The sequence below is a fragment of the Mastomys coucha genome, unplaced genomic scaffold, assembly GCF_008632895.1.
Source record: "Mastomys coucha isolate ucsf_1 unplaced genomic scaffold, UCSF_Mcou_1 pScaffold7, whole genome shotgun sequence".
NCBI lineage: Eukaryota > Metazoa > Chordata > Mammalia > Rodentia > Muridae > Mastomys > Mastomys coucha.
In genome coordinates, this window is record NW_022196913.1 from 82,199,379 (window position 1) to 82,219,236 (window position 19,858).

A 19,858-nucleotide genomic window follows, 5' to 3' on the forward strand; every position below is an offset into this window, starting at 1 on the left:
AGCCCCTATCCCATTCCCCTCCCCCAGCTTCTATGAAGGGGTGCCCCCCAACCACCCATATACTCCTGCCTTTCAAGGGATTTATTTGTTTCCTCTTTAAGAGCTTCTACCTGTTTATCTGTATTTTTCTGTATTTCTTTAAGGGAGATCTTTATGTCCTCCTTAAAGTTCTCTATCATATTCATAAGATGGGATTTTATGTCACTATCTTGCTTTTCAGGTGTGTTAGGGTATACAGGCCTTACTGTGGTGGGAAAACTGGGTTTTGATGGTGCCAAATTGCTTTGGGTTGTATTGCTTATGATCTTGTGCTTGCCTCTGCCCATTCTTTGTGGTGTTAGTTAGCCTGCGTGTCTCTGACTGGAACCAGCCTCCTTGGAGCCAGGTAGAATTATGTGATCTGAGTTAGGGCTGGTCTCCTTGGAGGCCAGCAATGCTCTCTCTGGTTAGGGTGAGCCTCCTGTGTCACTGGTTGGAGCAGGGTTCCTATATCCCTGATTACTGCAGACCTCTTGTGTCCTTGTTTCCTGAAGACCTCCTGGGAGGCTCACAGGCTGTAGGGTTTGGCTGAAATTGGGTTGCTGATCTGGCCAGGGTAGGGAAGTGGATTGGAAGCAAGTTGGAGCTCAGGGGGTGGGGATGGGGGAGATGGGTTCTGGGTCAGTTGGGGCTTGTGGTTGTCCCAGTTGGCATGGGTTTTGGGGCATTGAACAACCTGGGAAGCATGCAGGCTGTAGTGTTTGGGCAAGTATTGGTCCACTGATCTACATCTATTAATTTTTAATGGCTCTTTGCATGCTATCTTTCTTTCACCTTTAAGAAATTAATTTCTCTGCATGTCTCCTCCCTGTTCAAACTCTTTTACATCCAGCACTTACAATGGTGATTATCAGAGGTGAATAAGGACTCCTGTTCTTATGACTTGGGAAAATTGTGTCACAACCTTCAGTGCAATTATGAATCCTCTAGGTTCATAGAGGTTCATTCCATTATCATTAAGACAGGAAGCATGGCTGCATCCAGGCAGACATGGAGCTCAATGGTTATTTTTGATTCTTGCATTATTCAGTCCAGGAAGACAATTTCATTTCTAACATTTTAAGGCATTTCAACATATCTCCTTACATACCTAATATTTATATTTAGGATACATATGTATGTTTGTATATGTATGTGGTATATGTATGTATGTATGTGTATATGTGTATATGTGTATGTGTGTGTATATGTACACTGCATATCCAGAACGGACTAAACAAAATGATCAAATTCTAAAATCAAAGTCATCATAAAAGAAACCTGTAAGTAGGATTCTTCTTAGCACTTATCTCATTCCAAATATATTCCTGGTGTCAGAGAACAGAAGTTCACACCAATAAAAGAAAGTAAATTCGATGGATGGCTGTGAGCCTCTACATCTGTGTCAGTCAGATACTGTCAGAGCCTCTCAGGAGATAGCTATATTTAGACACAGATGTAGAGGCTCACAGCCATCCATCGAACTGAGTGCAGGGTCCCCAGTGAAGGAATTAGAGAAAAGACCAATGGAGCTGAGGGGTTTGTAGCCCCTTAGGACGAACAACAAATTGAGCTAACTAGTACCCTCGGAGCTCCCAGGGTCTCAACCACCAACCAAGGACTGCACATAGAGGGGACTGATTGTTCAAGCAGCATGTGTATGGTAGAGGATTGCAAAATCGATCATCAATAGGAGGAGAGGACCTCGGCCCTGTGAAGGTTCTGTGCCCCAGTGTAGGGGAATGCCAGGGCCAGAAAGTGGGAGAGGGCGGGGTGGCTGGCATGGGGAGGGGGGAGGCAACAGGGGTTTGTTTTTGTTTGTTTTTTTGTTTTTTGGAGGGGAAACTGGGAATGGAGAAATTCACATGTAAATAAAGAAAATGTCTAAAATAAAAAAATAAAAAAAAATAAAATAAAAAAAAAAAGAAAGTAAATTACACTGACATATTGTTCAACAGCCAGGGAAAATGTGTACAGTGAAGGCTGAATGTGTGAGACTGTTGAGGATCATGGCAGCGAGAATTTTTGTGCTGAGAGTCTCTCACCTCCCAGGTCTCTGGTACATTCTGTAGGGTCCTCCCAACCTCCTAACTCACAAGGTTGCCTGTTTTCATTCTTTCTGCTAGCCTTCAGGGCTTCAGTCCTTTTTCCTCACCGAGTACCAAATCAAGTTCCCTTATCGGCCCCCCTCTTCTCCCATATCCCCTTTCTCTCCCAGGATCCTCCTTCCCTCCTCACTTGTGATTGCATTCTTCTCCCTCCCAAGTGGGATTGAAGCATCCTCACATGGGTCAGCTTGTTGACCTTTTTGAGTTCTGTGGACTGTATTTTTTTTTTTTTGGTTAATATACACTTATTAGTGAGTACATACCATGCATGTCCTTTTGGGTTACTTTACTCAGGATGATATTTTCTAGTTCCATACATTTGCCTGCAAAACTCAGGATGTCCTCGTTCTTAATAGCTGAGTAGCATTCCATTGTGTAAACCATATTTTCTGTGTCCATTCTTCTTTCATGGGCATCTGGGTTGTTTCCAGCTTCTGGCTATCACAAATAAGGCTACTATGAACATAGTGGAACATGTGCCTCTGTGGCATAGTGGGGCAACTTTTGGGTGCATTCTCAAGAGTGGTACGGAGACCCCAAGGCCTGACTCTATTGCTGAGGCTAAGGAGCACTCATGACTATCCTCCAAAAGACCCAACAAGCAGATGAAAGAGTCAGATGTAGATATTTACAGCCAACCAATGGACAGAAGCTGCTGACTACTGTGGTTGAATTAGGGAAAAACTGGAAGAAGCTGAGGAAGAGGGCAACCCTATAGGACCAACATTCTCAATTAACCTGGATCCCTGAGATCTCTCAGATACTGGATCACCAAATAGGTAGCATACACCAGCTGATTTGAGTACCCCAATACATATACAGCAGAAGACTGCTGGGTCTGGGCTCAGTCAGAGAAGATGCACCTAATCCTCAAGAGACTGGAGGCCCCAGGAAGTTTAGAAGTCTTGTGGGATGGAGGTGGGGGTGATGACATCATTGTGGAGACAAGGTGAAAGGGAGGAGGCATGGGATGTGCAATAGTTGGAGGGTGGATAAGGTGGGTAATAAAATCTGGAGTGTAAAAAAAAGGAAAAAAAGAAAAATATTAATAAAAAGAAAAAACTTTTGTGTTTTAAAGATATACCTTTATTCAGACCTAGCTACACAATATTACTGTGCTTTCAACACTAATATGACTCAGATGTACTGCAACTGACTATTCTTATTTTACAATTACCTTGATTTTAGAACGTGTATTTTATATACTTATATATAGACACATATCTACATACATCTATATGCATAAATACATTTATATGTATATATATGTATATACATATAGTATTTTGTATATATGTATATATATATATAACACTTTGATGGGCCATATCTAATTTTAAAATCACAGCATGAAAACACACACACACACACACACACACACAAACACACAAAACTCACATCCATCCAAATTCAGCCCTGATATTAGCAAACAAAAACTAATGTATGGTTGTTTCAAACTAGAGAGCAATTTTTGACAGCATTTAAGTCTCAGGTTGGAAGCATTAAGTACATGGTCGATCCAGAGTTCTTATACAGAGTCATTAAGTTTGATCTATTCTATAACCACTGAGGTTCCCACTTATTCCGTCACCTTGATCCTTTGAGTTCATTACCCACAATGGGGACCCTAGTATAGTGTAAGTGGATCAATGCAAGCCCACCTCTCTTACAGGAATGTCTTACATTGGATACAAGTTAACATCTTCATATCAAGGAGGCTAATTTCAACCATCATTAAGTCATGATCAAGACTGTTATTAAGGCAAACTAAAAACAATTAAACAATGTGGGAAATCAGAGAGCAAGGCAGCTGGGCCAAAGCTGTAGTGTATAAAAAGAGAAAGGGTAAAAGGGAGAATGAGTGTACACACAGAGAATGAAGGGAATAAGAAAGTAGAGAGATCAAAGAAAGAACAGGTAATATTGTAGTTGAGGTAAATTCACGTGAACTATCGAATTAAGGCCCTGCTTTAAAAGACAACAATTTGGAAAACATGTCAGTATTTCACTGTGTATGTCTCTCTGCACACACACACATGCGCCCATTTGCACATGCAGAAAGAGAGAGAGAGAGAGAGAGAGAGAGAGAGAGAGAGAGAGAGAGAGAGAGAGAGAGAGAGAACATACCTGCAACAACAATGTGAGCCTTTTATGCAATGAAAAACTAACGTTTTTAGATTTATCTATGACAGGCAGAATTTGTGACCTAGAGTCCATGCTTCTTAGTGGCTTGAATTTAAAGAGACTTTTAAACACAGATGGGAAAGATTCTATACTTACTTTTCTCATCATCCAGTCAAACCTAGAATTTCCCCCAATTATGAAATAAACAACAATGTACACTAATACTAGTAACACTTGAGGACACATCATTGGTTAGTTTTGCATATTTTCATAACTAATTACAATTAGTAGATATATTGTGACACGCCATTTACATTTAATTCTTTTCTGGAACTTATGAGATACTGCACCTATTTTTTACATTGTTATTAAATGTGTCAAGAACAACTCTATTACTATGTCATGAACTTATCTTTAAATATTTTTATATGTGCATTATTGGCTTCTTTCATGCTCATGTGTATTTCATCTCATACATACACAAATGCATTTGAAAGCAACATTTCAGGTTTCTCTATATGAAAAAAACTGACTAAAGTTTAAGGTTAGTAGTTAAGGGGATTTAAAACATCTATGTAAAGATGCTTTCATGGTTTTAGAAATTTATTTTATAAGCAGCAAATAATCATTGTTAATAGGGAAAGGAAAAAATAAAATAATATAGACAAAATTCAAGTTTGAGTAAAAACCAAGTGTCTTCTGTTATTTGCATAGATACTTACTGCCTCATTTATTTGCTATGGGATTTTCTAGGTACATTTCATATCTTATCAGATAAATCTATTTTCAATCTATAGACACAGGTGAACACAAGCACAACACACATGAAATTCTACAGCAAAATTTTATCAATTTATTACAGACATTTCTCCATATAAGTCCATATAGATTTTCCTAATTTTTTTATTTTATAGTTTTTGAAGACAGGGATTTATGTATCTTAGGATACAGCAGAGGAAAAACATGAAATCTCATCTGTATTCGTCCTATGTGCACAGTCATGGGATTATAGGCATTCAAAATCATACCCAGTTTATGTGGTGCTGGGGTTCAAATCCAGGCCTTTGTTCATACTAGGCAGGCACTCTCTGACTAACAAACATTGCCAGATAACTCGTTAGCATTTTAACTGGTGCTTAATACTTGCTAGTGTGATAACTGCACAAATTGTGCAGTTTAATTTCATTGTCAATGGGCATTCCTTTCACATAGATGATATCAAATTATTTTAAGATTCTTATGTTATAGGTACTGATGGATAAACATGGGTCTCTACTTTAATGGTAAAGAGAGGCCCTAATGGTCACCAGTAGTAGGAATGTTATGAATCCTTTATTTTCTGGATCACTTAGAAGCTTTACACAGGGAGACAGATGGCTGAGATATAAAAAGACACACCTATGAAGCTCAATGTAGTAACTGTTTCAGTAGGTATAGATGTGTTTTAATAGCCCATAAGGCTACAGTTCTGCCAATTGGATATTTTTAATGTCTAGTTGAATATGTATACTTGGGCACTTCTGAACTTATATGTCGCTTAATTGCTATAGTGAAATTGCTAACATCAGGGGCACTTTATATTGTTATACTGAAATATAAATTATATTATATTGTTATATTTAGATAGAAATTACATTAAAGAAAGCATACTACTTTGTTCTTCTCAGAAGTCATCAATGTTATTTTTATCTGTTCCTGTGATAAATTCATAGTACCAAGTATCAGTCTGTGCTTATATGTTTACAGAAACTGTTGTAGTTCTCTTTAATTTTGCACTTGTAGAACTACGTGATACTGGAGGTCATCTCACAGTTTATGTAATGAGTGCTTTCTTTTGAGGTCAAGAACAGATTACTTTGTCCATTTGCTCCTGAGTTTCCAGGACTTAAAAATAAGATGCACACTTTAATTGTGTACCTTGGCTTTATTGGATGTAAAGAGTAAACATTGTTTGTATGTGTTTAGAATGATAAGCCTTTCCCCTTGGAATTCCAGCTATGTGTCACCTTTCAAAGACTTTGCTTTTGTAAGATTATTAAAGACAGTTATCAAAGCTCTTTTTAGACTAGCTTTATGGCTTTAGTTTAATATTTTATCCATATGGAATCTATTTCAGGATAACAAGTTAGGTAAGAATCTAGCTTAATTAGTTTCAAATTGGCTAGCTAGTCATCAACACATAATTTATTGACTAATAAGTGCTTTCTTAACAGCTTATACTAAATTCCCAATATTTTCAATACTTTCTAAGATAGAACACTAATTGTTTTATTGTTTTTGTATTGTACTATTTTTCTACTATAGAGTTGTATAATATTTTAAATTTAGTAATGTTACCTTTTTAATACTTTTAAAATTTAGACTTTCCTTGATAATACAATGCATATATGCTAAAGAAATTATTTTAAATTTCCTAATTGGAATCACAGTTAAATTCATAGATTGGGAGTAAATGAAATAACAATACTTTTTAGAAAGTATTCCTAATTGATATCTTCAGCATTCTTTAATGTTTTTGCTTTTTAAAAACAATGTCTCTGATTCTTAGTTTCTATTGAGAATTCCATATTTTGTTTCTATAAACTTAAAGTACTTTTAAATATGTATAGGAAATCTATTGTCATTATTATTGCTGTTGTTGTTTTAACTAATGTTCAGTTATTGTTTATTTTCTTTTTTGGAGCCAACTCGTGAGGTTACTAACCACTTGTAAATAATGCCTCTACCTTTGACAACAGTTTGTTTTTCTATTTCATTTTCTTGTTTAATTACATTTTTCCAAAATAGGAAAACCATCAGAGTGTAAGGAAGTAGATAGGGAAAATTTTCTAGGGACAATATCATATTAAGACCCTTAACATAACATAAAATTCTGAGAGTCTTTGTCTTAGAAAGTCACTTTTGTGTGTATTCTTCATTACATAAATTGTTTGGGGGTCATATTTTGAAGTTTAGCAGTTCAGCATTCACCTCCTGCTCATAATTACTTCAATAATTTTAAAATAAAAATTGATATCTGTAGACAGCTATAAATAACCCACCTGGAGGGCCCTCATTCACATCATGGTTTTAAACACAAATTGTTTGGCTTTATTTTGCCAGTAACTTAAGACATGTGGAAAGGACAAATTTTTCTGCATGTGCACATTCTTCAAATTGCTTTAATAGCAAATGATAGCACTGGACATGTTTTTATTAATTTATACACTTTCGGACATAACAGGTCAGTTCTTCTAACAAGTGAAAAGTTAAAACAACAACAACAACAACAAAAACCATATACTATCTTAAATCAATGATTCATTTTTTAAAAAATATGTGTTAAATCATGTTTATGGAAGACAAACTTTATTGGATAGACTGATGTGCATTCAGTTCTAGTCCATCTTCTGGAAACTAATGTGTCAATCACACAATATATCTATTAAATACCATTCAGTGATTACTATGGGATGTTGAAGGTAAATTCATTGATAGATTCCAAATATCCTGAATGTCTTAGTGATCATCTTGTTAAACTGAAGACTGAGCTTCATGACATAGAAATGCACCAAGCTAGTCTGTTTGGCAGAGATGTTGTGGGGCAGTCCTAGGAGTTGATAGAAGTAATAAACAGAAATCTGTTACTTAGAAGATCAACAAACTAACTTAACTGGGATTGGAATGAGAATTCCTCAGGGTACCTTTCTTTACTTTGTAATGAAAGCACTTATTTATATCACATAGCCTTACAAACACAGAGTCTGATGATCTCAACCACTGACTACGGGGTCCCCAATGGAGGAATTAGAGAAAGGACTGAAGGAGCTGAAGGGGTTTGCAACCCCATAGGAGGAACAACAATATCAACCAACCAGAACCCCCCAGAGCTCACAGGGACTAAGCCGCCAACCAAGGAGTATACATGGTTCCCTGTGCATATGTCGCAAAGGACAGCCTTGTCAGGCATCAATGAGTGAAGAGGTCCTTGGTCCTATGAAAGCTCAATAGATGCCCCAGTGTAGGGGAATTGAGGGCCAGGAGGCAGGAGTGAGTGGGTGGGTGGAGGAAGATCCTCATAGAAGGATGGATGGGATGGGGGTTTCTGGGAGGGGGAAAACCAGGTAAGGAGATTAACACTTGAAATGTAAATAAATTTAAATAAATAAATAAATAAAGGAGTCTTTGTGGTGTGCTTATGTGTACCATGGCCATTTTCTGAGATACTGAACACTGGGGTCTAAAGCATTAGTAAACAGAGAAGAGATAAAAAATTGTAATATATGTTAGAGATTATCTAAAGCCAAGGTGGTGACTGTTTAAAACATAAGTTTTATAGCTAGTCAGTTCCAGTACTTTTTCAGATGAGTACAAGAGGCTCTCATCTACATTTAAAGTGATATTATCAGTCTCCATCATTAGGGAAGAGTCAAGTTGATGACATATTTATATTTACCATTTTATTTTGTTTTCATTGAAAATTTGGTCTCCTTCCTTAAGGTTTTTATTTTACATGAGAAAACATAAAAATGTCAAAATTTGCTGTGAGTGGTTAAGATTGATGCTTGGGGGATCTTGAATCCAATTATAAACAGAAAGATTTTCATAATGACTAGGTACATAGGAACCAGAAAGAGAAATATATGAAGGAGTACAGAATTATAGTCTATATTTTGAGTGCAGAAAAGCTAAAGGTAATGATGTAAGTGCTGGTCACTACCACACAGACCATCATATATGTGATGTATGCTGCAGACACTGAGATGTAAGTCCTTGAGATATTAGATAGTTCTAGAAATTTGAAAACATAGAGGTTGCAAGAATTATTTTAATAATCTTTGGCACTCTGTCTATGATCCTCAGACAGATATACATATTGCCATTATATGACCAGGTTTGTTTTAATTTCCAAATTGATACTGTTAAAGGCACAGGGGTTTATAAATCTCAAATTTTCATAAAGTTTCCACTAAAATCATGTATTTGGAAAGTGAAACATGCACACATGCATGCACACCAGAGATCCAGCTTTCCAATTTGCTATGAAGACTGAGACTGCTGGTTAAGTTTAATTCTTTTTTTCTCATTAATTTATCTATTTATTCAGTTTACATTCAGATCACAGCTCTGCCTCTCCTCCCAGTCCCCATTTCACATGCACACTCCTCCAACTCTCCCTTCATCTATTATATGGAAGAGGTTCTCTCCCTCCTCCTGACCCCCACCAACCCACCCTGGCATCTCAAGTCACTACAGGACTAGGCACATCCTCTCTAACATAAAAGAGTAGAGTGACAGTCAATATTTTGAGTGCCAAAAAAAAAATAATAATAGAGGCAACCCAGTTAGGATCCATAGGATGTCCATAGAGCCAGGGACAGCCCCCACTTCATTTGTTGGGGAACCTGCATGAAGACCAAGCTGCACATCTGCTACATATGTGTGGGAAAGCACAGGTCTAGCCTGTGCATGCTTTTTGGTTGGTGGTTCAGCCTCTTAGATCCCCAAGGGTTCATGTTAGTTGACTCTGTTGGTCTTCTGGTAGAGTTTCTATCCCTTCTAGGTTCCTCAATTTTTCTCCCAACTTTTCCACAAGACTTCCTGAGCGTGGTGTAATGTTTGGCTATTGAGATATAATTCTTAGTTTAATAGTTTCCTGACAAGTTGGCTAGAAAGATAAGAAAAAGCAGTCATAATGATCTTGAAAATGAGTTCTAGAAAATTTTAATTTTAAGAGAATGTATACCTTATATTTAGTTCATGAACTTGAAAATATCATCCTGAGTGAGGTAACACAGTCACAAAAGAACTAACATGGTATGTACTCACTGATAAGTGGATATTAGCTCATGAACTTGAAAATATCATCCTGAGTGAGGTAACACAGTCACAAAAGAACTAACATGGTATGTACTCACTGATAAGTGGATATTAGCTCAAAAGTTTGTAATACCCAAGATTCAATTCACAGACCATATGAAGCCTAAGAAGAAGGAAGATCAAAATGTGGATGCTTCATGCTTTTTAGAAGGGTTGAACAAAATACTCAACAGGAGGAAATACGGAGACAAAGTGTGGAGCAGATACTGAAGGAAAGACCATCCAGAGATGTCCCTACCTGGGGATCCATCCCATATACAGTCATCAAACCTAGAGACTATTGTGGATGCCAGGAAGTACTTGCTGATGGAAGCCTGATATGGCTGTCTCCTGAGAGGCTCTGCCAGAGTCTGACAAATACAGAGGTGGATGCTTTCAGCCAACCATTAGCCTGAGCTCGGTGGTCCTTGATGGAGGAGTTGGAGAAGGAACTGAAGGATCTGAGGGTGTTTGTAGCCCCTTGGAGGGAGCAACAGTGTCAACAGGTCAGAACCCCCGGAGCTCCCGGGGACTGGACAACAAACTAAAGAACATACATGGAGCCACCCATGGTGCTGGCCTCATGTGTGGCAGAGGATGGCCTTGTTGGACATCAGTGGGTGGTGAGGCTCTTGAGCCTGAGGGTGTTTAATGCCCCAGTGTAGGGGAATGCCAGAGTGGGAGCACAAGAGTGGGTGGGTGGGTGGCGGAGCACCTTCATAGAGGCAGGAGGAGGGGGGATGAGGTAGGGGGTTACTGAAGGGAGGATCTGGAAATAGGAAAACATTTGAAATGTAAATAAAGGAAATATCCAATCAAAATAAATAAATAAATAAATAAAAATTAAAAAAGAGATGAACAATTGAAATAGAAGAGTCTTTAAATGCAGATACACTCTGCAGATGTAGGCAGAAATTATTTGGTTTATTTAGGAATAGTATTATAATAGTTTTCATTGCTATGACAGAATAAGCAAGAAGCCCAACTTAAAAAGGATGATTTACTTTCAGAGGTTTCAATTTAAGGCTGCCCACCCTTTTCTTTGACCCTTGGGTGAAAGGAAGATTACTTTGGTGGTAAAAATGTATATGGTTCCAGAGTCATTCACACTAGCCAGGACTTATTGAGAGATAGAGGCAGACAGGGAAAGGACAAGATATTGTTCCTAAGGACACTGTCCCACTAACCTACTTTGTTCATTGAGGATCTAACTTTAAGTTTTTCCCAAAGTCTCTTCATATTATCATTTCCTGACCCAATGAGAACATCAGTCCACTGACTAGATCAGAACTTTCCATATCCAGTCACCTCTCAATTGATCGGATCCATTACTTGGCGACCAGGACATTAAACACATGAGCCAATGGAAAGGGCACTTCATATTCAAAATGAGCATTTACAGAGCTATGCTTTTACAGGCTAGAAACACCAAGGTTGATATAATGACCCTATTCTGATGTGAGGGTAAAAATCATTCCCTTATTCTTAGTACCAGAAAACTATTAGTAGTTTATGGGATTAATCAGAATGTTTTCAGTACTGAGAGACAGAAATACAATTTAACTGATTTTGGGAAAAAATGGTAATTTATTATTGATACATGTAGCTGGGGAGGATACAAAGGTAATTCATGAAATAAAGGAAACATTGAACTGCTACCAGGAATCTGTTGTTTCTCTGCTTTTAATTGATTTTTTCCTGTCCCAAGTCTTTGGCCTTTGCATTATGTTGTTAAAACTATCCTATGTGGAGTAGAGAAGTAAATTACTGGTAAGTACACTTCTCTGTCTTTCTTTCCATTTCCACAGATGCCTTGTGTTTTCAGTGTACAAAGTTTAAGTGCCAAGGTTAATCTTCTAAGGCTAAAGAATAAAATGCTTTACAAATCAGATAACTTGTATGAACACAAATAATGTGGAAGATTTTAAAAGTCTCTTAAATTTTCTATTTTTTATGAGGCTGCTCTGAGAATTAGGGGGATTAGGGAACACCATGTGGATCCTAGAAAACTTAAAAAAGGAGACAAATGAGCATACATACCCAATTTTAGCTTCTTTTCAGTTCTACCATAAAGGATGAGAAAATGAATTTGTATTGAACAATATACTCCATATAAAAGCAAACAGGTAAAAAAATAGTACAAGATCCTTGAAGCTGTTCATTAGGTGGTAATGACTTAGGAAACGAGAATGCTAATGTCAAGCCAGTAGTAGATATAATAAGTATATAACCCAATTTGCCTCACAGAGTCTCCGTTTCTCTCTGGAATTAGTGGCTTGAATGTGGAGATTATAGGTAGAAGGGTGTCTGAAAAACAATTAGAGGCTCCTCCTCTTTGCTGTGCAGCTGGTAGATGGTTCCAGTCTAATTCTGAGGTTTAAAGTAAAATTCTGAGGTTTATTACTTCATGAGGAAAATACACCAGAATGTAGAAGACAGTTCTGGTGGGGGTTGGGGGTCAGTGTGTAAAGTCTTGCAATTGGAAGTATATAAGCAAAATATCCTTATGAAGTTATTCTATTGTGATGACAAGTTGGTAATTACACTTCACACTCAAATCTACTTGTCAAATGTTGGTCATCTGCCTTTTAATATGAGAAGATTTCAAGATTATAAACATGTTTGAGAGAAAAAACTTTCTCTATGGGTACATAGGAAAAGAAAAAAATTACAGATATTGGAAGACACAGAGCCTATTCCGTGAGACTAAAGATTGACAATCATTAATAACCTCAACGTTTGTGAAGATCATGTAAACTGAAAATAATCCAGAGTGCTTAGAAATTAAACATATGAGTAAAAAAGAGTTAAATGGGTAGGGACATGGGAAGGCAGGTGAATGGAGAGACCATGTGATTAACCAACACTAAAGACCTTTAAAATGCCCCCTAAAAGCCTCGTACTTTAGAAGCCTAGTACTTTCCTAAAATATATGCATATCCATGTATAAACCGAGTTTAAATTGAGTTATCCTACACAGGAGGCATAATCTTCCTATCCCAACATTATACACTTCTCCACCTTCAATTTTCCCTGTCTCCTGTCATTATTCCTTCCCAAATTCATATGCTCTTTTAAAAAATACTATTTTATTAATTCCCTGAAATTTCATAGAATTTATTTTTGTCATATGTGCCTTATTCATCCCCTCAGTTCTTCTAGGCTCACCTTATCTCCTTGTCTACAAACTTCATGTCTTTTAAATAACCCAGGGAGGTTTTTTGCTTGTTTGTTTGTTTTTTTCAGTGCTAACCATGACTTTATTCACAAGTACAATAGCATCTTGGAACATGGTCAACTTACCAGGGCCCTCACTCTTAAAGAGAACTGACTTTCCCTCTCCTAAAAGCCATCAACTTTTCATAGCTCCTTAGTTAAGGGCTGGTGAACACCTCCACATGCTGTACTATAGACTGACTTGATTTTGTGCAGGCGACCACAGCTGCTGTGAGTTCAAGAGTGAGTCAGTATTAGCATATCCAGAAGGCATGAAAATAAGAAAGCAGTCCTGGTCACGGTTTAGTCCTGCCCACCATCATGGTTTCAGTTGTAGACCAAATATTCTACTTCTTGTCCTGACAAGATTCATCCATGGGGACACTGAAAGGACCTGCTTATTCCAGCCCCCTGCCTCCTGATACTGTTTCCAGAGACTTGCTTCCAGAACAGCTTCAGAAATAGCTGCTGATTCCTGATGGACTCGGTTCATCCAGCCTTTCAGAAAGATCTCGTCAGTGCTTCAGTTAATCCCTGAGCCTTCTAAGCATACAGAGACTAGATGACAGATGCTAAAGCTAGCTCCCTTAAGTCTAACCAATTTTTCCAATTTTCCTACCCCTTCCCCCTTAAAAATATAATAATTCATCACCCCAATTCAACAAGAACTCAAAGAGAGTCATACTTGGGTTTGGGTGTCTGGTTATAGTTATTTTATAAATTATAAATAGGTTGTCATTTTAAGGAATAAAGTAGAAATTGTCATAATTTTGAATATGAAGGAAACTATATAGAGAACTTAGACTTGGGGATTTCTGTCTTTCCTTTCCTCTTTTCTATCCTTTCTTTCCTAGATAAAAGGAAGTGGGTTGAAGGAGAATGAGGATAGAGTAATATTATAAGAAATTAGATATATTGGATAGATACTAAATTTATTGTTAAATAAAGCATTGTATAGCCACAAACTTACATTGGTAGAAATCTTTATATTTGTTACAAATTGAAGTTATAATTTTTTACATTGATACAGAATTTATATATTGATATAGGTTTAAAGTTTTCATTGGTATAAATCTTTATATATTGATACAAAATTTGAAATTAATATTGTTACTTTTAGATAAGCATTGTACCTATGCAAATCATTTATGAATATAAGGCTTTGGACCCAATTTTTCTATAGTTGCTATTACAAACTGTTTAAGATGATTAAGTAACACAAGTTAAGGGCCAGATACTAAACTCATGGTTATATTAGATTTTGATTTTATTATAATGAAGTGTTTCAAATTCTATTATTCAAATAGAAATAGCCAAGAGTAGTCAAGGTTTAACAGTTCAGGTATACTTTATAAAGACAATCTTCAAAAACATCAGAAATCCACAGAACATGATATTTATAATCATTTTATTATTTTGACTTAGAAACCTGTCTGTTCCTGATAGTGCATCCTTCATGGTTCAAAGAAGATATTTAACATCATAACCTCCATGTAGAGTTGATCCAGTTGTGACAAGATAGCTACTGGGCAAGAATTGTCCTAATTCATGTACAGACAAAAAATATTGTGGAAAAAATGGACATGAGATGCAGGATAGACAACAGCTTAGCTCTGCCAATACAGAGTAAGCTAGTCCTTTACAATTCCTGATTTATATAAGGTCTGTCAGATGGTTCTGGGTGAGAATTGGGGGACTGTCCAGATAGTCAGCTGTCTGTACAAATTGGTTAAGTTTGAAAGATATGTTTTTATGCTTCCTGTATATTCAGGTAATTTATTTGATTTGTTCTTGGATTTCTGACTTGGTTGAAAACAAGTTTTAGTTTTATCATCAAACTTAAGTTGTTTATCACTAAGGAAGATGTCTAGATTTGAAAGTATGTTTTCTAGATGAGTTAAAATCAAATCATAATTCAGATGTAGAATTATAGACTCTTTAAGTTAGGATAGATGTTAGAATAATATATCTAAGTTGTTGTATTGATGGACTAGACATTATTAGTGACTATCATACTTTGTAGTTGATATAACTGTTGTGACTATGCTCATTGCATATCTGAGAAAAAAGCCCTTTTAATGGACAAAAAAGGTAAAATGTTGTGTTTTACCCTGATGCTGTTTGTATTCAGATGTTATTTCTGCTTTCTCAAGAGGGGTTGTCCCTGACAAACAGTTGATCAGGTATTCAGGTGATCTCATGTGAACCTTCTCTGCATTCTAACTGTTGAAGGTTAGAGCCTGTGATTGGACAGTGGTGAGGTAAAGAAGAATGAGAAGGAAAGGAGAAAGGATGGAAGAAGAGGAGGAGGAAGCCAAGATGGAGCAAACCCATGTGGCACAAATAACAAAGGTTCTTATAGCTGGGAAATAAGTTAGTATAGTATTAGATCTTCCTAATCTAGGCACACAGCTAATAATTATAATAACCTGATTATGTGTTTTTTATATAGGCTTATTGGGGTTTAAACTTCCTACAATATCAACTTTTCTAACACTTTTCTAGACTGCGGTGTCAAGCTCTTCCACAGTCTTCTATAATGTGGAATGCTTTAGAATGCTATAGAAAGCAAAAATCCTTCTGTAATCTCTACTCTCAGTACCAATTTTCAGTATTAGTTACTTTTTTCATAGCTATCACAGCATACATGAAAAAAGAAGCTTACAAAAGGAAGGGTCTATTTTGGCCCATGTTTTAGAGTACAATCCATCACAGTGGGGGATGTAAGGTAGTAAGATCAACTCTAACTTATGCAGGAAGAGTTGATCACACTGAAGAGTGTTCATATTCATTAAGAGTGAGAGATGAATATTGGCACTTGCTCACTTTCTTTCTTTTATAGAGTCCAGTACCACCTACATTCAGGATGTATTTTCTCACCTCAGTGACGTCATAGACATACCCTAAAATATATCTTCTTGCGGATATAAATTCAGTCAAGTTGAAAATTGAGATTGACCATGAAAAACGGCATGCCTTTAAAGAGCCTGTACAAAGTTATACTGGTATGAACACTGACTAATGAATAACTGAAATGGTGTCATATATATAGCAGAAAGATTAAGTGTGAGAAACAAGTGTATATCTGAAGAGATGGTAAAAAAGAATATTGATTTGTTTAAATACAACAAGAATGTAACAGTAGATAACTTTTTTTGAAAAAGCAACATATTTAGAAATATAGAAATAAATAACAAAAAATTTCCCCTAAACATTGATTTCTATAATAATGCATCTATACTCTCTAAAGAATTTACTTATCTCTGTTAAAAAATGAGACTAAGAGAGACATGGTAGCATATGTCTTTATCTTAGCACACAGGAGACAGAGGCAGGTTCCTTTCTGTTAGTTATAAGCCAATCAGGTCTGCTTAGCTAGACCAGTTTCAGGTCGACCAGAACAACACAGTGAGAAATTGTATCAAAACAATAAACAAACAAAGAAACAAAGAAAACCAAAAAACTCACCTTCATTATTATTAGTTAGAAGCATTATACTATGACTGATTATTTGAGGTGCAAATTGGTGAAGTTGTACACAATTAAGTCTACATGCAATGATTTTGACTTATTATAGTACATGCCATTTTTTATTTTATAAAATAAACCCAAATAATCTTTATAATCCCTTTGAAAGCTTTTCTTTCTTAATGCATTCAATACTCTGATGATGTGTTATTTCACTGAAGTTTCAAAGATTGAGAAAAATTTTTAAAAGTTTCCTAATACCTCTTAAGGAATTTGGACAGTGTAACATGAGTGGAACATAACATTCCAAGTTCTTTGTCCTTATGCCACAAAATCTTGATGATTTTCTTCAACTATTTTAAAGATAATAAACAACTCCTGCCACAACTAATTTGAGAATATGAAAAAGAAATAAGGATCAACAATGCAGATAGTACTAAGAACTAATATTGCATATTTGACAAAGATTCACACATTCTTTTTAAGTATAAAATGAATGAACCATATTTGTCCAAACTATGGTGGTTATGATAGAACAAAGGCTATTATGAGAATTCAAAACACATTGAGTGAATTACAGATAACATCAAATATATAGTCAGTGAAATCAATGAAGGGGAGAGAGATGAACACACACAGAGACATTTATTCCAATTACTTTTTATCAGTGGATTAATTATTTCTGCATTTATTTTGTCATTTTATTCACTAGTTTTTGGTCAGAATCTTATTTAGGTCTAGATTACATAAAATGTTGGGAAAGCAAATGGTAATACTAATAACTCAGAGAAAATCAGATAGCTATAAGATTTATCTGCAAGGCTGCTTGTTTAGAGCTAGGATCATAAAGTACACATGTAAGACAGGTGAGATGACCAAGGTGCCATGGAATAACATTAAGAGGCAACTGAATAGCATTTCAAGACATCTGAAAAGACAGACTCTAAGTGCAATTCTTCATCTTACTTTGCTTTCTGCTATTTAGGCAAGCATCCTAATAGATATATTAATTTTTCCCATACTTCTTCAGCCCGAGATCTACTCCCCCTCAATTTTCTGTTTAGAAAAGCAATATACTCGACAGAACTAAAGAAGCTAAGCAAGAAGGGAGGTCCAAACAAGGATGCTTTAATCTCACATAGAAGGAGGAATGAAATAGTCACTAGGAAGCAGATGGACGGAGGGAGCTGAGTGGGAGAGGGGATGGGGAAGGGAATAGGGAATCAGTATCAGGTGTGGGGAAGACAGAAGAGAGGGCAAGAAGGCCAGAAGAATGAATGGAAGTCTGCATCTGCTGGGGGCTGGGGTGTATTTCTAGTAAGTACTAGAGACCTGGAGGTGGGGAGGCTCCTAGGAGTCAATGTTATTGACCTTAGCAGAGATACCTAACAGTAAAGACATGAACCTCAAAAGGCCACCTCCTGTAGCCAGGCGTGACCCTTCATTGAAGGATAAAAACAGCAACCCACCCAGGAAACTTTTGATACCCAATTTGTACTGACTAAAAGAAATGTAGTGAAAAAGATGAAGCAGAGACTGATAGCATGGCCAACTTAAAACCGGCTCAAACTGAGACATATGCCTCACAGGCAAGCACCAATCTCTGACACAATGACACTCACCTATGCTTGCAGCCAGGAGCTTAGCATAACTGTCTTCTGTGGGGCTATCTACCCAGCAGCTAACTAAAACAGATGCAAGGACCCACAACCAAACATTGGATGGAACTCAGGGACTCTGATGGATGAGCTGGGGGGAAGAATAGTTGGCTCAAAAAGGAACAGGAACTCTCAGGTAGCCCAACAGAGTCAACTAACCTGGACCCTTGGGAGCCCTCAGAGATTCTGAGCCACCAACCAAAGAGCATACACAGGCTGGACATGACCCCATGGCCCCCTGAACAAATGTAGCATAAGTACAACTCAGTCTTCATGTGGATTCTCCCTAAAGCTCTTGCTTGTCCCTGGAATCCATTTCCTCTTCTGGATTGACCATCCTCAGTGGGAGAGCATGTACCTAGTCTTACAGAAACTTGACACACCAGAGGGAGTATGAGGGGGCACCTTCTCAGAGGAGAATAAGAGGAGAAAATGGTGGAAGGATTGTATGACGGGGGTTGGGGTTGTGGGGCATCAATCTGGATGTAAAATGAAAGAATGAATGAATGAATGAATGAATGAATGAATGAATAAATAAATAAATGAGAAAAAAGAAGCAGGTCTCCAACAGACAACAGCAAAACATGACAAAGCAAGATACAATAAGACCAGACAAAAGGTCTTAAGTTTTGTATATATAATTTATGTATAGCATATTAATAAGAATATCTGATTGATTGCCCATAAATTTAGGATTTGAAATCCTAGCACAGGCAGAAGAGGAATATAGAAAGAAAATAAGACATATTAAAAAATGAGTTAGCTCAGTTAAAAATAATCTTCTAATGACTAGTTTTCTATTTTTTCCTGTTCCGTATTGGGCATATTCTCCAAACATTTCGTTTAATAAAATGTTGGTTAATAACCCAATGATCTTTTGTTAGTTGCTCTTTGGGAAATGAACAAAGTTAAGTTCATAAGGAAAAGTCACTGAGGCAAGGTAGTGAATGGGGGACAGGATTGGGAGCAGGGAGGTGACTGGATTCTGAAGACTTTCCATACCTCCACTGTCTAAGGAATACCTAGGAAACTGGGGTGGGCCTACAATCATAAATAAACTTTGATGGGACAAGGGCACTAGATTTCAAAGTTTAGAAATTGTTACAAAAGCTCTGGGACCACAAGTTCTGTTTTATTATTTATGAAGAAAGTTGACTCACATATGCCATAATAACCTCTGAATGACTGAAGTGACCTCAAATATATCCAAATCTTACAGGGTAAGGTATGTTAGCTTTCTGTCAGTATGCTAAAATACTAACAAATTTATTCATGGAATAGATTTATTTTTGGTGTACAGTTTTATAAGGTCTAGTTTGTAGTTAGATAGAACCATTCCCTTTACTATTCAGTGGAGTGCAATGGCGGAAAACACATGATGGAGCCAAGCTGGTTACTTATATGGACAGGAGAATTAGTGAGTTGGCT